The sequence below is a fragment of the Lygodium microphyllum genome, chromosome 25, assembly GCF_053477565.2.
Source record: "Lygodium microphyllum isolate KBCC chromosome 25, Lygodium_microphyllum_v1.1.10, whole genome shotgun sequence".
Classification (NCBI taxonomy): domain Eukaryota; kingdom Viridiplantae; phylum Streptophyta; class Polypodiopsida; order Schizaeales; family Lygodiaceae; genus Lygodium; species Lygodium microphyllum.
Window position 1 is genome coordinate 78,003,851 of NC_141159.1, and position 16,076 is coordinate 78,019,926.

A 16,076-nucleotide genomic window follows, 5' to 3' on the forward strand; every position below is an offset into this window, starting at 1 on the left:
TTGGTGGCAAACTGTTTGGGAACAAACTGAAAAGCAGAAATAGAGAGAATGACCATCCATGGAAGATTTGGCATTCATTGAGAAGTTTCCAGACATCATCAAGTGGGAGATTGTGAAGAAGCTTCAGGAGTCTTGGTCAGTGGAGGTTCACAGAGACAAGAAGGAAAAGAGTTGGAATTTATTCGTGGATGCTCAACAGCAAGATACGTGGGATGCTTGGTGTACTGATAACCTTCTCTTTGTTCAATTAGCAACCCACTGGAAGTTGGTAGACAGAGTGTTCTTTACAACATACATTGTTGAAACCATCAGAAGCTGGCATTACTATGATGATGGCACCACCACAATGCTCAGACGTATGCATTTTGACACCTTCAGAACCGAATATCTTCCTCTGTGTAGTGGCATGAAAGCAAAATTTAGAGATGTTGAAAAGGAAGAAGTAGAAGAAATGTTGGCAAGAGAGTCCTCCAGAGACTGAAGCCTTCTGTTAACCCTCTGTGGAGCACCAACAACATAGTGGAGCCAACCCCCTGATGAATGACGCAATAAAGAGGCAAGCGTTAGAACGAGTCAAGAGGTACGTGAGAAGAGAGAAAGCAAAAATCAGAGCCGAGAACGAGCTCGCAGCAGAAGCCGCCTTTGACGCCCTTGCGGAACTCTTTACAGAAGCCCCAATGGCACATCAAGCCCTTCCTCCTCGTGCTGGAGGTCCACTTCCAAGCCAGATCCGTCCTGGAAATATTGATGACAGGCCAGCGAATGTAGTCCCATTGCCAGTTTTTAAGGGAGAGTACAATGAAGACCCCGATCTTCATGTAGCAGAGTTTATGGTAGCATGTGTGGCTAACAATGCCAAAACCCCTGAGCATTAGCTAGCAATATTCCCCGCCACTTTCAAGGGCGCGGCATTTCAATGGTATGAGCGACAAGCAGCAGGAACTTTTGGCACATGGGACGACCTGAAGTTGGCCTTCCTCACTAAATTCAGGCGTGAAGGTTTTGAAGAGCACATGCGAGAGGAATTTATGAACCTAAGTCAGTCCTCTGGAGAAAGAGTGGAAGCTTATGTCTCACGAATGGAATCCATCTTGAAGAGATGGACTAACCATAATCTAGACGATGGCATTCAGAAGGGGATGTTTCTCAGAGGATTACAACCAGAAGTCTGTAAGTTTGTGGAGCTGCAAAGACCAGCCACACTGTAAGCTGCAACAGAAGGTGCAAGACTGTACGATGAAGCGGAAGCTAGATTGGCAATGAATCCAGGAAGAGGAGTCCTACCTCCTCTGATGCCAAGAATGATGTACCCACCAAATGCAGTTCCAGGGACAGTCCCCTACCCCTACCAACAGATGCCCCCAGTATCACAGTACAGTGCACCAAATCCATAGTGGCCACAATCAATGCCTCAAATGATGGTTCAGCCACAACAACAATGGTCCCAACCAATTTCCCCAATGCCAAATCAGCAGCAACAGTGAAACCCTACCAACTGGAGCCAACAGCCAACAATTCAAACATGAGCTCTGAATCAGAATCAGAACAGAGACCCCTCTGCCCCAGCCCAACCGGTTTATGTAGTGATTACCGAGACTCCTCAAAACCCTCCTGCCAGTGCCTCAGGAGGAGAAAGCTTGAAGGATTACTTATCCAACTAAGTTGCAAATATTAAAAAGGAGTTGATGGATGTGATTATAGAGTAGCTACAGATGCTGAAAGTGAATACCGCTAGTATATCCAACGTTGCAGGAGTAGGAAGAGATGTGATGCGGTCAAATACTTGGTGTGGTAAGTGTCATCAAGCAGGCCATTTAGCCACTAAATGTACACGAAAACCAACCATTCCCGGAGCCTTCTGTTCCTACTGTTTATGGAAGAACCATACAGAGGATATTTGCTCTCTAAAGGAGATGCATGATAGGAGAAGAAAGGAAGAAGACACACGATTCAACTTGCTGGAATCCAAAATGACAACACAGGATATTGGGCCCAAGCCTAGAGAGTTTGGTCCTAATTTCGGTCCAAGGAGGTTTCCCTCTCAAAGTTACAGAGGAAGACAGTCTGGCGATTGTCAGAGATCAGAAGTGGAGTGTTACAGATGTGGAGAAAAAGGACACATTTCACCAAATTGTCCAAATCCCAGAAGGTCAGTGGATTATAAGCTCTTATGCAGTCGATGCAAAGGAGAAGGCCACACTGCAAAAGACTGTCCAAGCCCAGCCCCAGTGAAAAACAGTGCTACTGATAGTCCTGCCAAGGCCCAAGAGCCTACCTCCAATTTAGTGGAATTGGAAGTTGCTGCAATCACTCCTGCAAAGAAGAAGGAACCACTTATCCAGAAAGAAAATAATCCTCCTACCAGAACAGTGAAGTTCAATCTTCCACCAGAAGAACATAACAAAACAGAGCCTGACAGTGCCATACAAAGCACTACAGTGTCACAGAGAGATACAGAGACAGTTCCAGAGATAAGACCAGAGGTCCAAGAGATAGAAGAGGAGGAGGTGCCACAAGTGGCAGAAGAAGTTCCCATGATGCCTCTGTTGGAAGAAACAAGGAAAATGAAAATGGGTGTTGCCCCATTCCCTAACCGGTTAGAGAAGCCAGTGGATCCTATTAAGGAATACAATCTGGTCAGAGATCTAGATACCTTTAAACCAAACCTCACATTCCGACAATTATTGATGTTGTCTCCCAGTTGCCGAAAAAGGTTCAAAAGTATATTAACAAGAAGACGTGTCTTAAGGATTGCTCCCTCAACAACAACAAAGTCCAACAAGGCTCCAGAGCCTGTAAAAGAAGTGGACGTGGCTAACGCCTTCCTAGATCCGGGTACCCCAGAGACGGGCGTGTGGATAGAAGGCTGCTTCATTGCAAATGCACTGATTGATGGAGGTTTATCAGTGAACATTATGACGGATGTAACAATGAAGGATTTAGGCCTGCAAGGTGTGCAACCCACCCAATGGCTCATCAGACTGGCAGATCAGAGCAGAATTAAGCCTTTGGGCATTCTCCCATATGTGAAGACTACAGTGGCTGGAAAAGATTATTGGCTAACCTATCTGGTGGTGAAGCCAAACTCTTATGGTACATCCTACCCCCTTTTACTGGGTAGACCATGGCTTTTTGAAGCCCGAGCAAGGACGAATTGGTTCAAAGGAACCTTGACCTTGGGTAGAGGACCCAATAAAGTGGTGATGAAGCTATATGGTTCTCAAAAAGGACATGGATCCACCTCCTTGGAATTATCTTCTGACTCTCCTAATGAGGCTACAGATGGAACATTAGTAGATGAAGATGCTATCAAACAGATTCTTCCCAAGAAAACAGTGGCACGTTCCTTAACAGTGGATATTGTAAGCCAACTTCCAAGAGATGCAAAGTCCCTGTCAATGGGAGAATACTTTCTGCCTGAACCAGGAACGATTTCCGAAATCACTTCTGACAGTGAGATAGAAGCATGGATGTACTGCTCTCCCTGTTACATGGCCATAGAAGAGCCAGACACAGAGGCAGAAGATGAAATAGAGAACTTGTTCTTCTCTTACAGAGCTCCTACAGAGGCAGAGGCAGAGACAGAGACAGAGACAGAGACAGAGACAGAGACAGAAGAGGAGGGAGATGATATTGAACAAGAAGGTTATGAAAGTGAGCCATAATAATATATCCCACCTGCAGAGGATACATTTGAAGAAGAAGTTCCAGAAGCATCAGAAGCAAACGAGCTCATGCTGTGGGACAAAATGGCGATGGTACCATTTGGTCTGGTAAATGGATCTTCTCATATGCAAAATATTTATAAGAAATGGGTTAAGAAGAACAAGCCGTCTTTCAGCAGTGGCTCTTGCCGCCCTCAACCATCCTTGCCAAAGAAAGATGATGATGATGCACCGTTCCAACAAGCACCAATCTCACAAACCCAACAGAAATCAGAGGGTCCCTGTTATGTGACATTCCTAGATGTGTCATCAGAAGATGAGTCTTCAAGCCAAGAGGTAACTAATCATGAAACCAAACCTAAAACGGCTATAATCCCATTCCAACATCTCAAGGAGCAACCTAAGTCTCCATCAATAGAAGAAGTTGGTTCTAGTGGGACATCAGAAGAGGACACCACTCCCTTGAAGGAGTCGGATCTCTACCCAGAAGCAGTCCGCGGGACCTTCATCTGTGAAGTAGAAGGTAAAAGGCAGTTAACTTTTGTGGATGTAGATGGCACTGAACGCCACTTGAAGATGGGTAGTAGCCTACCAGAAGAGGAGTTGTCAACTTTGTACAACTTGTTGAAGGAAAATTTGGACGTGTTTGCATGGTCCTACAAAGACCTAAAGGGGATTGATCCCACAATATGTCAGCATCATATTGACTTGGAGCCTGATGCCAAGCCAGTACGGCAACGACAGAGGCGAATGAACCTAAATTATTTCACATTGGTAAAAGCAGAGCTACTGAAGCTTCTGGAAGCCGAGTTCATCTATCCAGTGGCAAATAGTGAATGGGTTTCACCCATCGTGGTTGTACCCAAGAAGAATGGAAAGCTTCGTACATGTGTGGATTTTCGAAAGCTAAATTCGAAGACGAAGAAGGATCACTTCCCTATCCCTTTCATAGACCAACTATTAGACACAGTGACAGGATATGAGCTTTATTCCCTTCTGGATGGATTTAGCGAATACAACCAAGTGCAGATTGCAGAAGAAGACCAATCCAAAACAACCTTCACCACAGAATGGGGAACCTACGCTTACCGAGTGATGCCGTTTGGGCTCTGCAATGCCCCTGCTACTTTCTAGCGAGTCATGATGGCGGCATTCCAAAATCATCTACACGACTTTATTGAGGTATATTTGGATGACTTCTGTGTCTATAGTTTGATCTGTGAACACTGGAGACACCTGGAACAATGCTTTGACCGATGCTGGGAGTATGGGATTTTTCTCAACCCCGACAAATGCATCTTTGGGGTCTCTTCTGGAGTTCTGTTGGGCCACATTGTCTCTGCACAAGGGATATCAATAGACCCTGCAAAGATCGAAAAGATTGTAGCTCTGACAGCACCCACCAAACTCAAACAGTTGAGGGGATTCCTAGGCCATGTGGGTTACTATAGAAGGTTCATAGTTCATTTTGCAACAAAGGCAACCTCCTTGCACAAGCTTCTGAGGAAAGATGCAGAGTTTAATTGGACGGAAGAATGTGACAAAGCCTTCGCCACTCTGAAGCAGTGTTTGATTGAGGCACCCATTCTGCAACCTCCTGATTGGACGAAAGAGTTCCATGTACACACTGATGCATCTATTGAAGGCTTAGGCGCAGTTCTCTGCCAGAAGGGCTCCTCGAAGCTGGATCAACCCATCTATTACGCAAGCCGAAAAGTCACTGATAGGGAATGGAACTATACAGTGACAGAGCTTGAGTGCTTGGCAATGGTGTTTGCCCTAGAGAAGTTCTGCCACTACCTCCTATCTACCCATTTTTAAATTTTATGTGGATCATGAGGCCCTGTCCTTCCTGATGAACAAAGCAGATGTGAAAGGACGAATGATCAGATGGCTCCTTCTATTCCAGGAGTTCGACTTTGAGGTAATTACCAAGCTTGGTCATTCCCATGTTCTAGCTGATCATCTGTCGTGTATCCCACAAATTGTAGACGAGGAGCAGGATGATCCAGACCTCCTTGATGCTTCCCTATTCTTGGTAGAAACTGTAACCCCCTGGTATGCAGACATTGCCAATCTACTGGCAACCCAACAGTATCCTCCTGGCATTTCTAGTCGGGAAAGGAAGAAGCTCATGTTAGAATCAGCTCCCTACACCCTGTTAGGCGGTGCACTATATAAGAAAGGCAAAGATGAAGTGCTTAGAAGATGTGTTGCAGGAGATGAGATTGGGATTGTTTTGAAGGCTTGCCATGACGAGCCATGTGGAGGCCACTTTGCAGGAGAAGCTACAGCCAGGAAGGCTCTGCTAGCAGGATACTGGTGGCCTACCATCCATAAGGATGCCTATGATTACTGTAAAAGATGTTATGCTTGTCAGAGAATGGGAAAACCCACGAAGACAAGTGCCATGCCACTGCAACCTATCCTTCCTTTGAAGCCGTTCGAGAAGTGGGGCATCGACTTCATTGGCCTGATCGATCCTCCTACGAGAAGGAAACAGAACCGATACATCCTTGTATGTACGGATTATGTTACAAAGTGGTGTGAGGCTAAAGCCCTAAAGCGGGATGATGGTAACAGCGCGGCCCTGTTCATGTACGAGAATATCATCACCCGTTTTGGCAGTCCCTTAGAGCTGGTAAGTGACAGAGGCACTCATTTCATTAATAAAGTCATGGAAGAGTTGACAGAGCTGTATAAGATCCGCCGTCGCAAGTCTACTCCTTATTACCCCAGAGCCAACGGCCAAGTCAAAGTCACGAATCGCATCCTCTACTCGATTCTAACAAGAACGATTGCCGCACATCGTCGTGATTGGGATGATCGACTTACAGAGGCCCTTTGGGCGTACAGAACCTCCCATAAAGCAGCAACAGGACAGACACCCTTCCAGCTGGTGTATGGTACAGAAGCTGTTTTTCCTGTTGAACTGGAATTACCCTCTTTGAGAGTGGCTATCAAAGAGCGTTTGGGGGACGATGATTCACTGCAACGCCGTCTCCTGCACTTGGAATGTTTGGACGAAACTCGCAGGATGGCTCTACAGTGCATGGAAGCCACGCAAGCTCAACGCAAGGCTTACCATGATAGCTTCATCAAGCATAAGGAGTTCAATGAAGGTGATTTGGTCCTAGCCTATGATTCACGATTTGGCAAGTTTCCTGGCAAGCTCCAATAGCGGTGGATGGGCCCATATAAGGTACTTGCTGTCAACCCTAATGGCTCTGTCCAAGTGCAGACCGTTGATGCCTCTGATGATCCCTTTCTGATCAATGGATATCGCCTGAAGAAGTACTTTCCTCCTTGGGGATCTTGACAATCATGGTTATTTGATCCTTTCCCTCGTTGGCGTGGCACTATAATTCTTATGATGTTACTTCTGATAGCCGTTCTTCAGCTACTCCTGATGAGGTGGATGCAACCCTCTGTCCCCTCAACCCTACCTTCCAGCCTTGATCTCTTATTCTCTATTTTCCACCAGCGACAGTGGCGAGGTTGGTTCTGATACATGGTATTTCTACCATTCCCTTTCTTAATTCGAAGAAAAAAAGAAAAAAAGAAAAAAATATATACATATCGGTCATGGGAGAAAAGGACTTAGGTCCCTGTCATGCCGACCTATTCTTCGAGAAAAGGTGGAAACACCCTCGGGAATAGGGGGGAAAAAAAAGAAAAAAGAAAAAAGAAAAAAGAAAAAAAACAAGATTAAACAGAAAACATGAAAAACAAAACTGTTATGGGAGAAAAGGAAAAAATTCCCTGTCATAGCAGGCCTCGTTCCAAGAAAAGGTGGTCAACACCCTTGGGCGGGAAGCTGGCTGTGAAAAAGGTGGTAACACCTAGTAGTCCAGAAAGTGGATTCATCAATTGATATTTCCAGGATCCAATTCCAAAGCTACCTCCCTTGGTACGCTGTGTCCTAGGTCTCTCTGCAGAGCGTCTAACTGTCCTCTAGCAAACGACATGTCCTATCCCACACAATGTTCGATTTGATGGCTACCTCCCTGGGTATGCCTCTTCAACAACTGACGGTGTGATCTTCATCGATAAACAATCGAGTGATGTGAGCTTTCATCATAACCGGATGGGAAAGTGAGTATGGTTGCTCTCTGTAACTATCAACAGAGAGTGAGACACAGGGCGGGGTGAGTGACCAGTCTTTTCCCTTCAAATCAAATGAGAGGTGAGTAGTGTGAATGAAGTGTTACATGCACGGGACGGGCCTCTCAATGCACAAAGCACAATTTGTTTCTGTGCACTGCACTATAAGGCTCCCTGTCCTTCCTTCTCACACTGTATGTTGGCATAGGGCAGGATGCACAGTTGCACCATCCAATGCGCACAAGGCATACAACCTTTGCACAAGTGATCGTGAGGATTATATCAATGGGTTTCAGGAAATGGCTGCCCTCCTGTATCTATCAACAGAGCGTGAGACAGAGGGTGGGCTAAGTGTGACTGGAGTTTCTTCAATCAATTACCGAGAGGTGAGATTGAGGGACGTTATGATATTTGGAGTAAGGTATGTTCCAGTTTCTCTATGCACCCATGGGATGGGTCTCTACCGTCATCACAAGACACATCACCCTGTTCTGTACACTTCACTGTAAGGCTCCCTTGCCTTCCTCCTTGCACTTATGCCAGATGGGTTGGATGCACTAATGCACCATCAATTGTGCACCCTGGCATACTTCTTCTGCACCATTCCCCCTTGTTGATTTCTAAACTGGGTATGAGATATGGGTTTCAATCCTTATTCCTCGAGTGATATTAGTCATGGGGCGAGTGACAGTTCTTTCATTCCATTTGAGTGACTGTGAGTTGAGTGTAGTATCCCTCATCATCGATGAATTTCCTGCGATTCCTTCCACCAGCTACCTCCCTAGATGCTGCTGCGTGGTCCCTGCCATGAAGGACGTGTGCTGAGAAGATGCCTTGGTACCTCCAGCAGCCGACAACGACACAGGACGTGCCATCGACAATCAACCGTGATCCTCAACAAAATGGGCCAAGTTTTTCTAACCCTACAACTTCTGTTTCTGAGTGACGATCATGTTTTAAGTGTGGGGACGTTAGTGGATGGTGTGTGGCGTGGTCCTAGATCCCTGTTGCTCGGTTAACCCTATCCGTTAAGGTCTTAAGTGTGGGGACGCGTCCCTGCGTGTCTACATTGCATATCCTTCTGCATATGCCTTAACCTGCTAATGCCTCTATGCCATGCCTTGTTTCTACCCTAATGGGGTCCCTTCCCACCTACTTGTTCATTTTCCACCCACCCTTGGGACTGTTTCCTTGCAGTTTTCCTTCATTCCCTGATTTTGCTGTCCTGCCATGTGAATGCATCCTACGTTCACCGAAGTCCAAATCTAACCTTATAGCCCTGTTCCTCCCTTTGAACTGACCATTTTTCCTTTTTACCTACCCTTGTTTTGGTGCACGTTTTTCGAGTTATTAAATTTTGAAGCATTTTACGCAAATTAGCCGGTTTTTCCATGTGAACGCGCTTTTCTTGCTTCAGAACCGTGATCTGATGTCATAGCCTTGAAAACCACTTTTCTCCCTGATATTTTTCCTTTTTACTCCGTGTCATTCCAATGCATGGTTTGTCCAATATTAATTTTCCGGGTATTTAAGACATTTTTGTGCGTCTTTTTGACATTTTTCCATGTGAACCTGCCCTGTTTGCATCGGAATTCCAATTTGATTTGACAGTCGTGTCCCCTGTGCCTTTCCCCACCTTTTTTCTTTTTTCTCCACCCTCTTTCGACTTTTGGATTTATTATTATTAATTTTTCAATGAGTTTTCGGACGTATTTTTGGTGTTTTTTGCATATGAACCCCTCCTACTTCCACCAGATCTGCTGTTTAACATGACAACCCTGTGCCATCCCTTCTTGCGGACATCTTTCCTTCTTACTGCATGTCATTCCGGTGAACGGTTCGTCCCATATTAATTTCCGATCCCATTTTTGGGTTTGTTTTTTGGATTTTTCCCACGTGAACGTGTCTTATCTCAGTCAAAACTATGTTTTGATGTGATAGGATTGTCGGGCATGTCTTTCTACACATTTTTCCTTTTTCCTGCACCTCGTTCCGATGCACGGATCTTTCGATATTAATTTTTAATTGCGTTTTTTGCCCCTTTTTTGTGTTTTTGCACGTGACTGCCCTTTACCCCCCCGGAACTCCCGTTGCACATTTTTCCAGTCTTCCCCCTGCCGTCATGCCCACTTTTTGTTTTTACGTCCTTTTGTTTTGACGTCCGGATTGGGAATTATTAATTTTTCTTTATTTTTTTGTGTTTTCGCGCGCCCCGTCCTGCGCGTGAACGCGGCCGTTTTCGATTTTACACGTCTTAACGCACCCCGGTCGCATCCGCGTGCCTCGTCCCTGCATCCGGGTGCCTTTTCAATCCCGTCATGGCAAATTTTTTTACCTCGCCCCGCACACGCGCGCGGAACGGGGGGTACGCCTCTCCTTTATGGGCCCCCTCGCCCATTTTCCCCCTTTGGGCTCCTGCCCATCTTCCCACCCTAACCTACCCCCAACCCCTACCCCTAACCCACCCCCTGGGCACCCCGCCCATTCCCATCCCTAAGTACCCCCCCTGGGCACCCCTCTAGGCACCCCCCACACCCTTCCACCCCACCACACCCTTTCACCCCTCCCCACCCTTCTCTCTCCCCGACCTCCCCACCCCAACTACCTCCCTCCCTCTCTCCCTTCCCTCTGCCTGCGTGCTCCCCTTCCTCCATCTCCCTCTCCATCTCACCCTTCTCTCCTCCCTCACGACACCCTCCTTCCCCTCCTACTCCTCTTTTTCCTCTCTCCTTCCTCCCTTCTTTCCCCGCCTCCCTCCTCCCTGCCATTCTCCCTCCCCTCCCTCTTCCCCTCGCTGCCCTCCTAGACGTCACTACCCTCCAGCCTCGCCGCCCTCCAACCGTGACACGCCTGCCGCCTCATGCGCCTTCCTTCACCAGTGCCGCCCGCGTCTGCAGTGCCCCTCGCCATCTCCTCTCCTGCCTCCGGCGCTGCCTCCCTGCGCCCTTCGTCTGACGACGATGCCTGCGGCCGCTCCAGTGCCTTCAGCCCCACCCCGCCTTCGCTCGAGACGCCCCCGCCGTCAACGCGCCGCCCCGTTGCCCTCCAAGCCGCCCGCGCGCGTCTGCAGCGCCATTTGTCAGCCGCCTCTGCGCCCACCGTGCAGCATGTCGTCGCCCTCCAGCAGCGACACACACACCAACCCACCTCCTCCCTAGCCCCCTTTCCCCCCTAGTTCACACACACCCCACCACCCCCCAACCTAACCCCCATTCCCACCACTACCCCCACCCCAGCACACCAAAATCCAACCAACCCCCACCAAAGCCCCCTTCCCTCCATCGGCACACCCGCAAGCCACAACCCTTCATAAACCCTTGTTCCCTCCCAAGGCACACACACACACTAAACCCCCCCCACAGGCATACCCGCAGCAACCACCCCCCTCTAACCACTGTTCATACGCCGACAACCGCATAACCCCTTCCTCAGCCACTGTTCCCACCACACACGCAGATACCATTTTCCGTCCTTCGACACACGCGTAGGTGTGTACGCACGTGTTTGTTTGTGCGAGTGTGATTGTTCGTGATTGATCGTGCGCGGGTGCAGGCCTTTGATCGTCGGTTGCTGCCACGCAGCTTATTTCTGGGTATTTTTCCAAATTTTTAATTCACACCCGAAACCTTTTAAACACTAAAAAAAAACAATAAAAAAATAAAAATTAAACATAAACCACCCTTTAACATTCTGAAAAAATTCTAGAAAAATCTAGAAAAATTCCTACTATTTCTGCCACCCATGGCCATATTTTTCTAAACCTGTAAATTTCAGAAAAAACATTTCTGACCATTTTAAAATTCCAAAATCTTTTGAAAATACCAAAAAAATGAAACAACTTCATTAAAAATACTTAAAAATTCCAAATTAATTTCTAAAAAATTCCTAACACCTCCCTTAATATTTTTAATTATTTTTTGCATATTTTTCTAAGTTGTCACAATATTTTATTTCACACCTAAATTCCTTAAAAATAAAAAAAATCAATAAAATTTAAAAAGAAAATTCATCCAAACACAAACTAAACATCTAGACAAAAAATCCAGATATTTTTGGATTGAGGAGAGCGTATTCTTTGCATTTCCATACACCCACTACCAGGTATTTTCTCTTTTATTTGTTATTTTTTTCAGCTACCCCAAAACCCATGGTTAATTTAAAAAAAAAAAACAAACAACACACAAACGAAAAAAAAACAAACAAAAACAAACACACAAACAAATACTAAATAAAAATGAACCCTACACACCACCATGGCACGCGCATTCGTGCTAAACAAACCATTAATTAAAATGAACCAGCCCGCCACAAGAGCATGCGCTGGCAAAAAAGCGCTCCACATCACCTTAATTTGTAATCAATGAACTTGCATTTAGAGACCCAATCTGGGTATCGAAGGCCGGGATTCGAATTAAAGCACCGCTTTCACCTAATAATTGGTAATTAAATTTTTAAGAAGGAACCGCCGTTTTCTTGCTAAGGTTTATCACTTAATAAAACTTCACCCATTCTTAATAAGTTATTAAAATGAACATTTCATTAAATTAATTTTTCTCTCACTGCACTTAATTCCCTTTTTTAACGAACCCGTTTCGTGGGATGGGTATGCGCAGTCTTTGGAGTTATTTTCTTGGTCAAACACCGGTTTATCAACGATGTGGTCTTGATGTGTGTAGGTTGTTGTGATGTTTTGGTTTAGTGTCTTTGTTACGGTTAAGGGTACGGTGTGTCATTTTTTTCTTTTATTGCCTGATACGGGGATTTGGGTGTTTGTATGATGCATAGCATGAAGCTTTCGGTCGCATATGTCTAGAGGCCATGTCGAATTTTTTCTAAGCTGTGGTTTTGCAGGCATTCTCCTTGATTGTCTGTATTTGTGGTGTGTGTGTAACCATCTGAATGGTGCCTTCTCACGCTCCTCCCCCTATCCAGTATGTCCCACTACTCAGTAGGGATTACTCTTCCCTACTCACTTTTAAGCCCCTCCGAAGGCGGGACTCGCTGCTTTTGTGGCTACCTCCTTTCCATTGCTTCCAGAGGATCCATCGTTGTGTGACGAGTTTATGGCCTCCTACAGCAAGAAGTCAGGACTGGTCCAGGGTATTTCTATGACTTTGACACCTCGAGGCCTAGGGAAGGCTCTGTCTCTTCCCTCCAAAGGTGAACCTTTTGTTACCACTCGTCAACTTTTTTCTAATGAAGAGATTTTGAAGCTGTTACAAAAACAGACAAGGGAAATGCTGGATGTTAAGAAGGTGATAAACTCTTTAGGAGTTTCCTTTTCCATGATCACTGATCCCGTGTGGAAGATGGTCTATCAGTTTCTCCATTACAGGTTTATGCCTGCCAAAACGCCATCCCAATACTTATCAAAAGAGCTTTTCACAGCTTCAAGGATGGTGTTGAAAGGAGTCGCTATTGATTGGAGCACTTACCTCCTCACTAAAATGGATCAACATTTCATCAAAGTCACCAGGGGTAATGTTACCAATGTCACCTATGGATCATACTTGTCTGCCTTCTTGACCTATTCAGGTTTACAGAAGAGTGTGCCTCCACCACCTCCATCAGATCCAGTACCTCCTCCTCCACCTTCAGATGAGTCAGAACCCATTGATATAGAGGATGATGATTCTCCACCTCCCCTGGTCATACAGCGCAAACGCTTGAAGCGGGTAGCGGATAAAGCTCCTTCAGTTCTTCCTTCAGTGCCCATTCCTGCTACCTCTGGCAGTGATCTCCCTGGGTATCTCACTTGTAATAACTTGTTCAGAGCACATCGCGAAGGTTCGTTGGATATATCAGTTCCCTCACTGAACAGTCTAGTCTCGGGAGATGCAATTCCTTTCCTCTGTAAAGATATTCAGAGTTCCATTGAATTGTCAGTGATAGCATGTGTTCAACAGCTGTACGCTTCCTTTTATGAAGAGCTGATGCAGTCTAAGGACCAGTTGCATAAGGCAACATCCGAGTTAGCCTCTGCTAAGGATACCCTAGCAGATTTGTTTAAGCAGATGGAGCAACAAACCTAACTGGTTGCAACCCAAAGAGATGAGATATCTTCTTTGAAGGTTCAATTAACAGAGGTTCAATCCGAGGTTACTAGCCTTTCAGAGGAGAAGAAGAGGATGTCCAGAGAAGAGCAGGAGTTCCAAACTCTCTTAGATGAAAAACTTTCAGCCTTACAGACTGCTAATGACACAGTGGAATCACAAGCCTCCCAAATCAAGCAGTTGCAAGATCAACTGGCAAAGTCACGGTCTGTTCCTCCAAGCCCTAATGTTCCCTTGATTCCTTCTCTCTCACAGCAGGACTTGGCTGCTCTTCAGAGACATGCTACCTTGTGTCCTCTATTCCAAGATAAAGTGGAAAGATTGCAATCCAGAATGGATTTGTTATGGTCTACATTTGAGCAGTTTCAGGAATATGTTCCACCAGATCATTCTTTCTTTGTCCACTACCACTTACAGAAGTTGGCCTTCTACATGAAGCTTTCCACGATGGATTTACCTCTTCCAGAGGATGGATGGAGTGGGGCATTAGGGGAGTTTTGAGGTCTCGAAAATGCCTTGTAAGAGATCCTAGAGAGAGAAAACAATTTACGAAATAAAATCATTTTATAGAATTTTTAAAAGGTTTATATTTTGGTAAGTTAAAATATCAAAATTCGTTAATAAGTCATTGTCGTGATATTCTCGTGGTCACATCAAACCTAGAAATCTAGGTCGCCATAAAGTTGGCAAGGTTGTCATAATGAAGATCTTACCTCTCCTCATTAAAGTGAAAAGTAATATTCAATTTGAATTTTGGTGGATACTCGATTGCCTCCCTCCATCGTTTCTCCATCGTTTCTCTCTTATTTTTTTCTCCTCCTTATTAGTCTCTTCTTTGTTTTCATTCTTGCTTCTAATCATATCCTTAGCTATGGATCAATCACCCAATGATCTCTGTAACTCAGCTATGGATCAATCATCTAATGATCTCTGTAGCTCTCATAAAAGACCTCTCTATCATCTTCATATTGAGTTGGACAGTGAGTATGAACCGATAAGAAAGAGAACAAAATCTATCACGGTTACAGAGTCTATGAAACATATACTGAGGTTTGAAGGAAAGAAGAATATTGATCTTTGGTTAGATGGAAAGCTATATCCCAAAGATCCTAGCAGAAATAGCACTCCTCCTTTCTATAATAGCTCGTCATTAATGAGGTTTATTGGCGATGGCTACAATGGATTTTTAGGTTATACACTTAATCTTGTTGCAGAAAAGGATATCCTTGGACTAGAGAATCATCTTTTGATGAAACACAATATAGAGTTGTTGCAGAAGCTAGAGGATTGTCAACAAAAAATTCATTCATTGGAAAAGCGTATCAAAGCTTATCAACAAAAGCAAACTTTATTAGGCCTTCGAAATCGACAAAGAGCTCTTAAAAATATTGAGAATCTCAAACGAGGAGGAGGAGGCTGTGGTAAAAGAATCCAAGCAGCAAGGTATATTTTTTTTCACTTGAAAAATCTTAAATATGGCTTTATTTAAACTACTTGCATTGATTTGTGATGTTAATTTTGCTTAGATCTCTTCTACAACCAAATGCAAGTGAAAGAGATTCTTTAAAAGCAGCTCAGTTTTATTATCATCTTCTTCCTTCAGTGTTTTCAAAGGATATTTTGGAGAAGAAGAAATTTAAAAAGGCAAAGAAACAATGCTTGGAGTCATTTGTGAAGGATCATTCTTTGGATTCTGAGTTAGTACAGAAGACACTGGATAGTATTGGTATCAGTCGAGATGCTTATATGCAACTTTTCCAACTTTTACAATCAAATATGAAGCAAGGACAGGTACACAATTGCATACTTCCGAAACCATTTGTGGTTAGGACTATCAGACAGAGACTTAATAACAAAGTGATGGAGATTCTAGGTGAGCCTTTTCATATCAAGGCTAGCTTCAAGGGCAAGAAAAAGGAGGTTACATTCAATGAATTTAACAATATTTTCCTTGACTTGCCCACCCTACAATGCTTAATGATCAAATTTTATGACTTGTCAGTAGTTGAGGCACAGGGAGTGGCTAGATTTGTGATTAAACTTGATGAAAGTGAGATTCTGAAATGTAAAAAATTGGAGAGAATCTCTATCACCTTGATGAATAGAGCACTTTCGTCAAGTCATTGCAATCACTCAACATCATTTAGTGTTCAATCTGAATATAACATCTGGTGGCTAGGAGCATTTGAGGTAGATACTGAGAATTTTGATATACTATATTGGGTTTTTCATCAAACATCAATACCTAATGTTA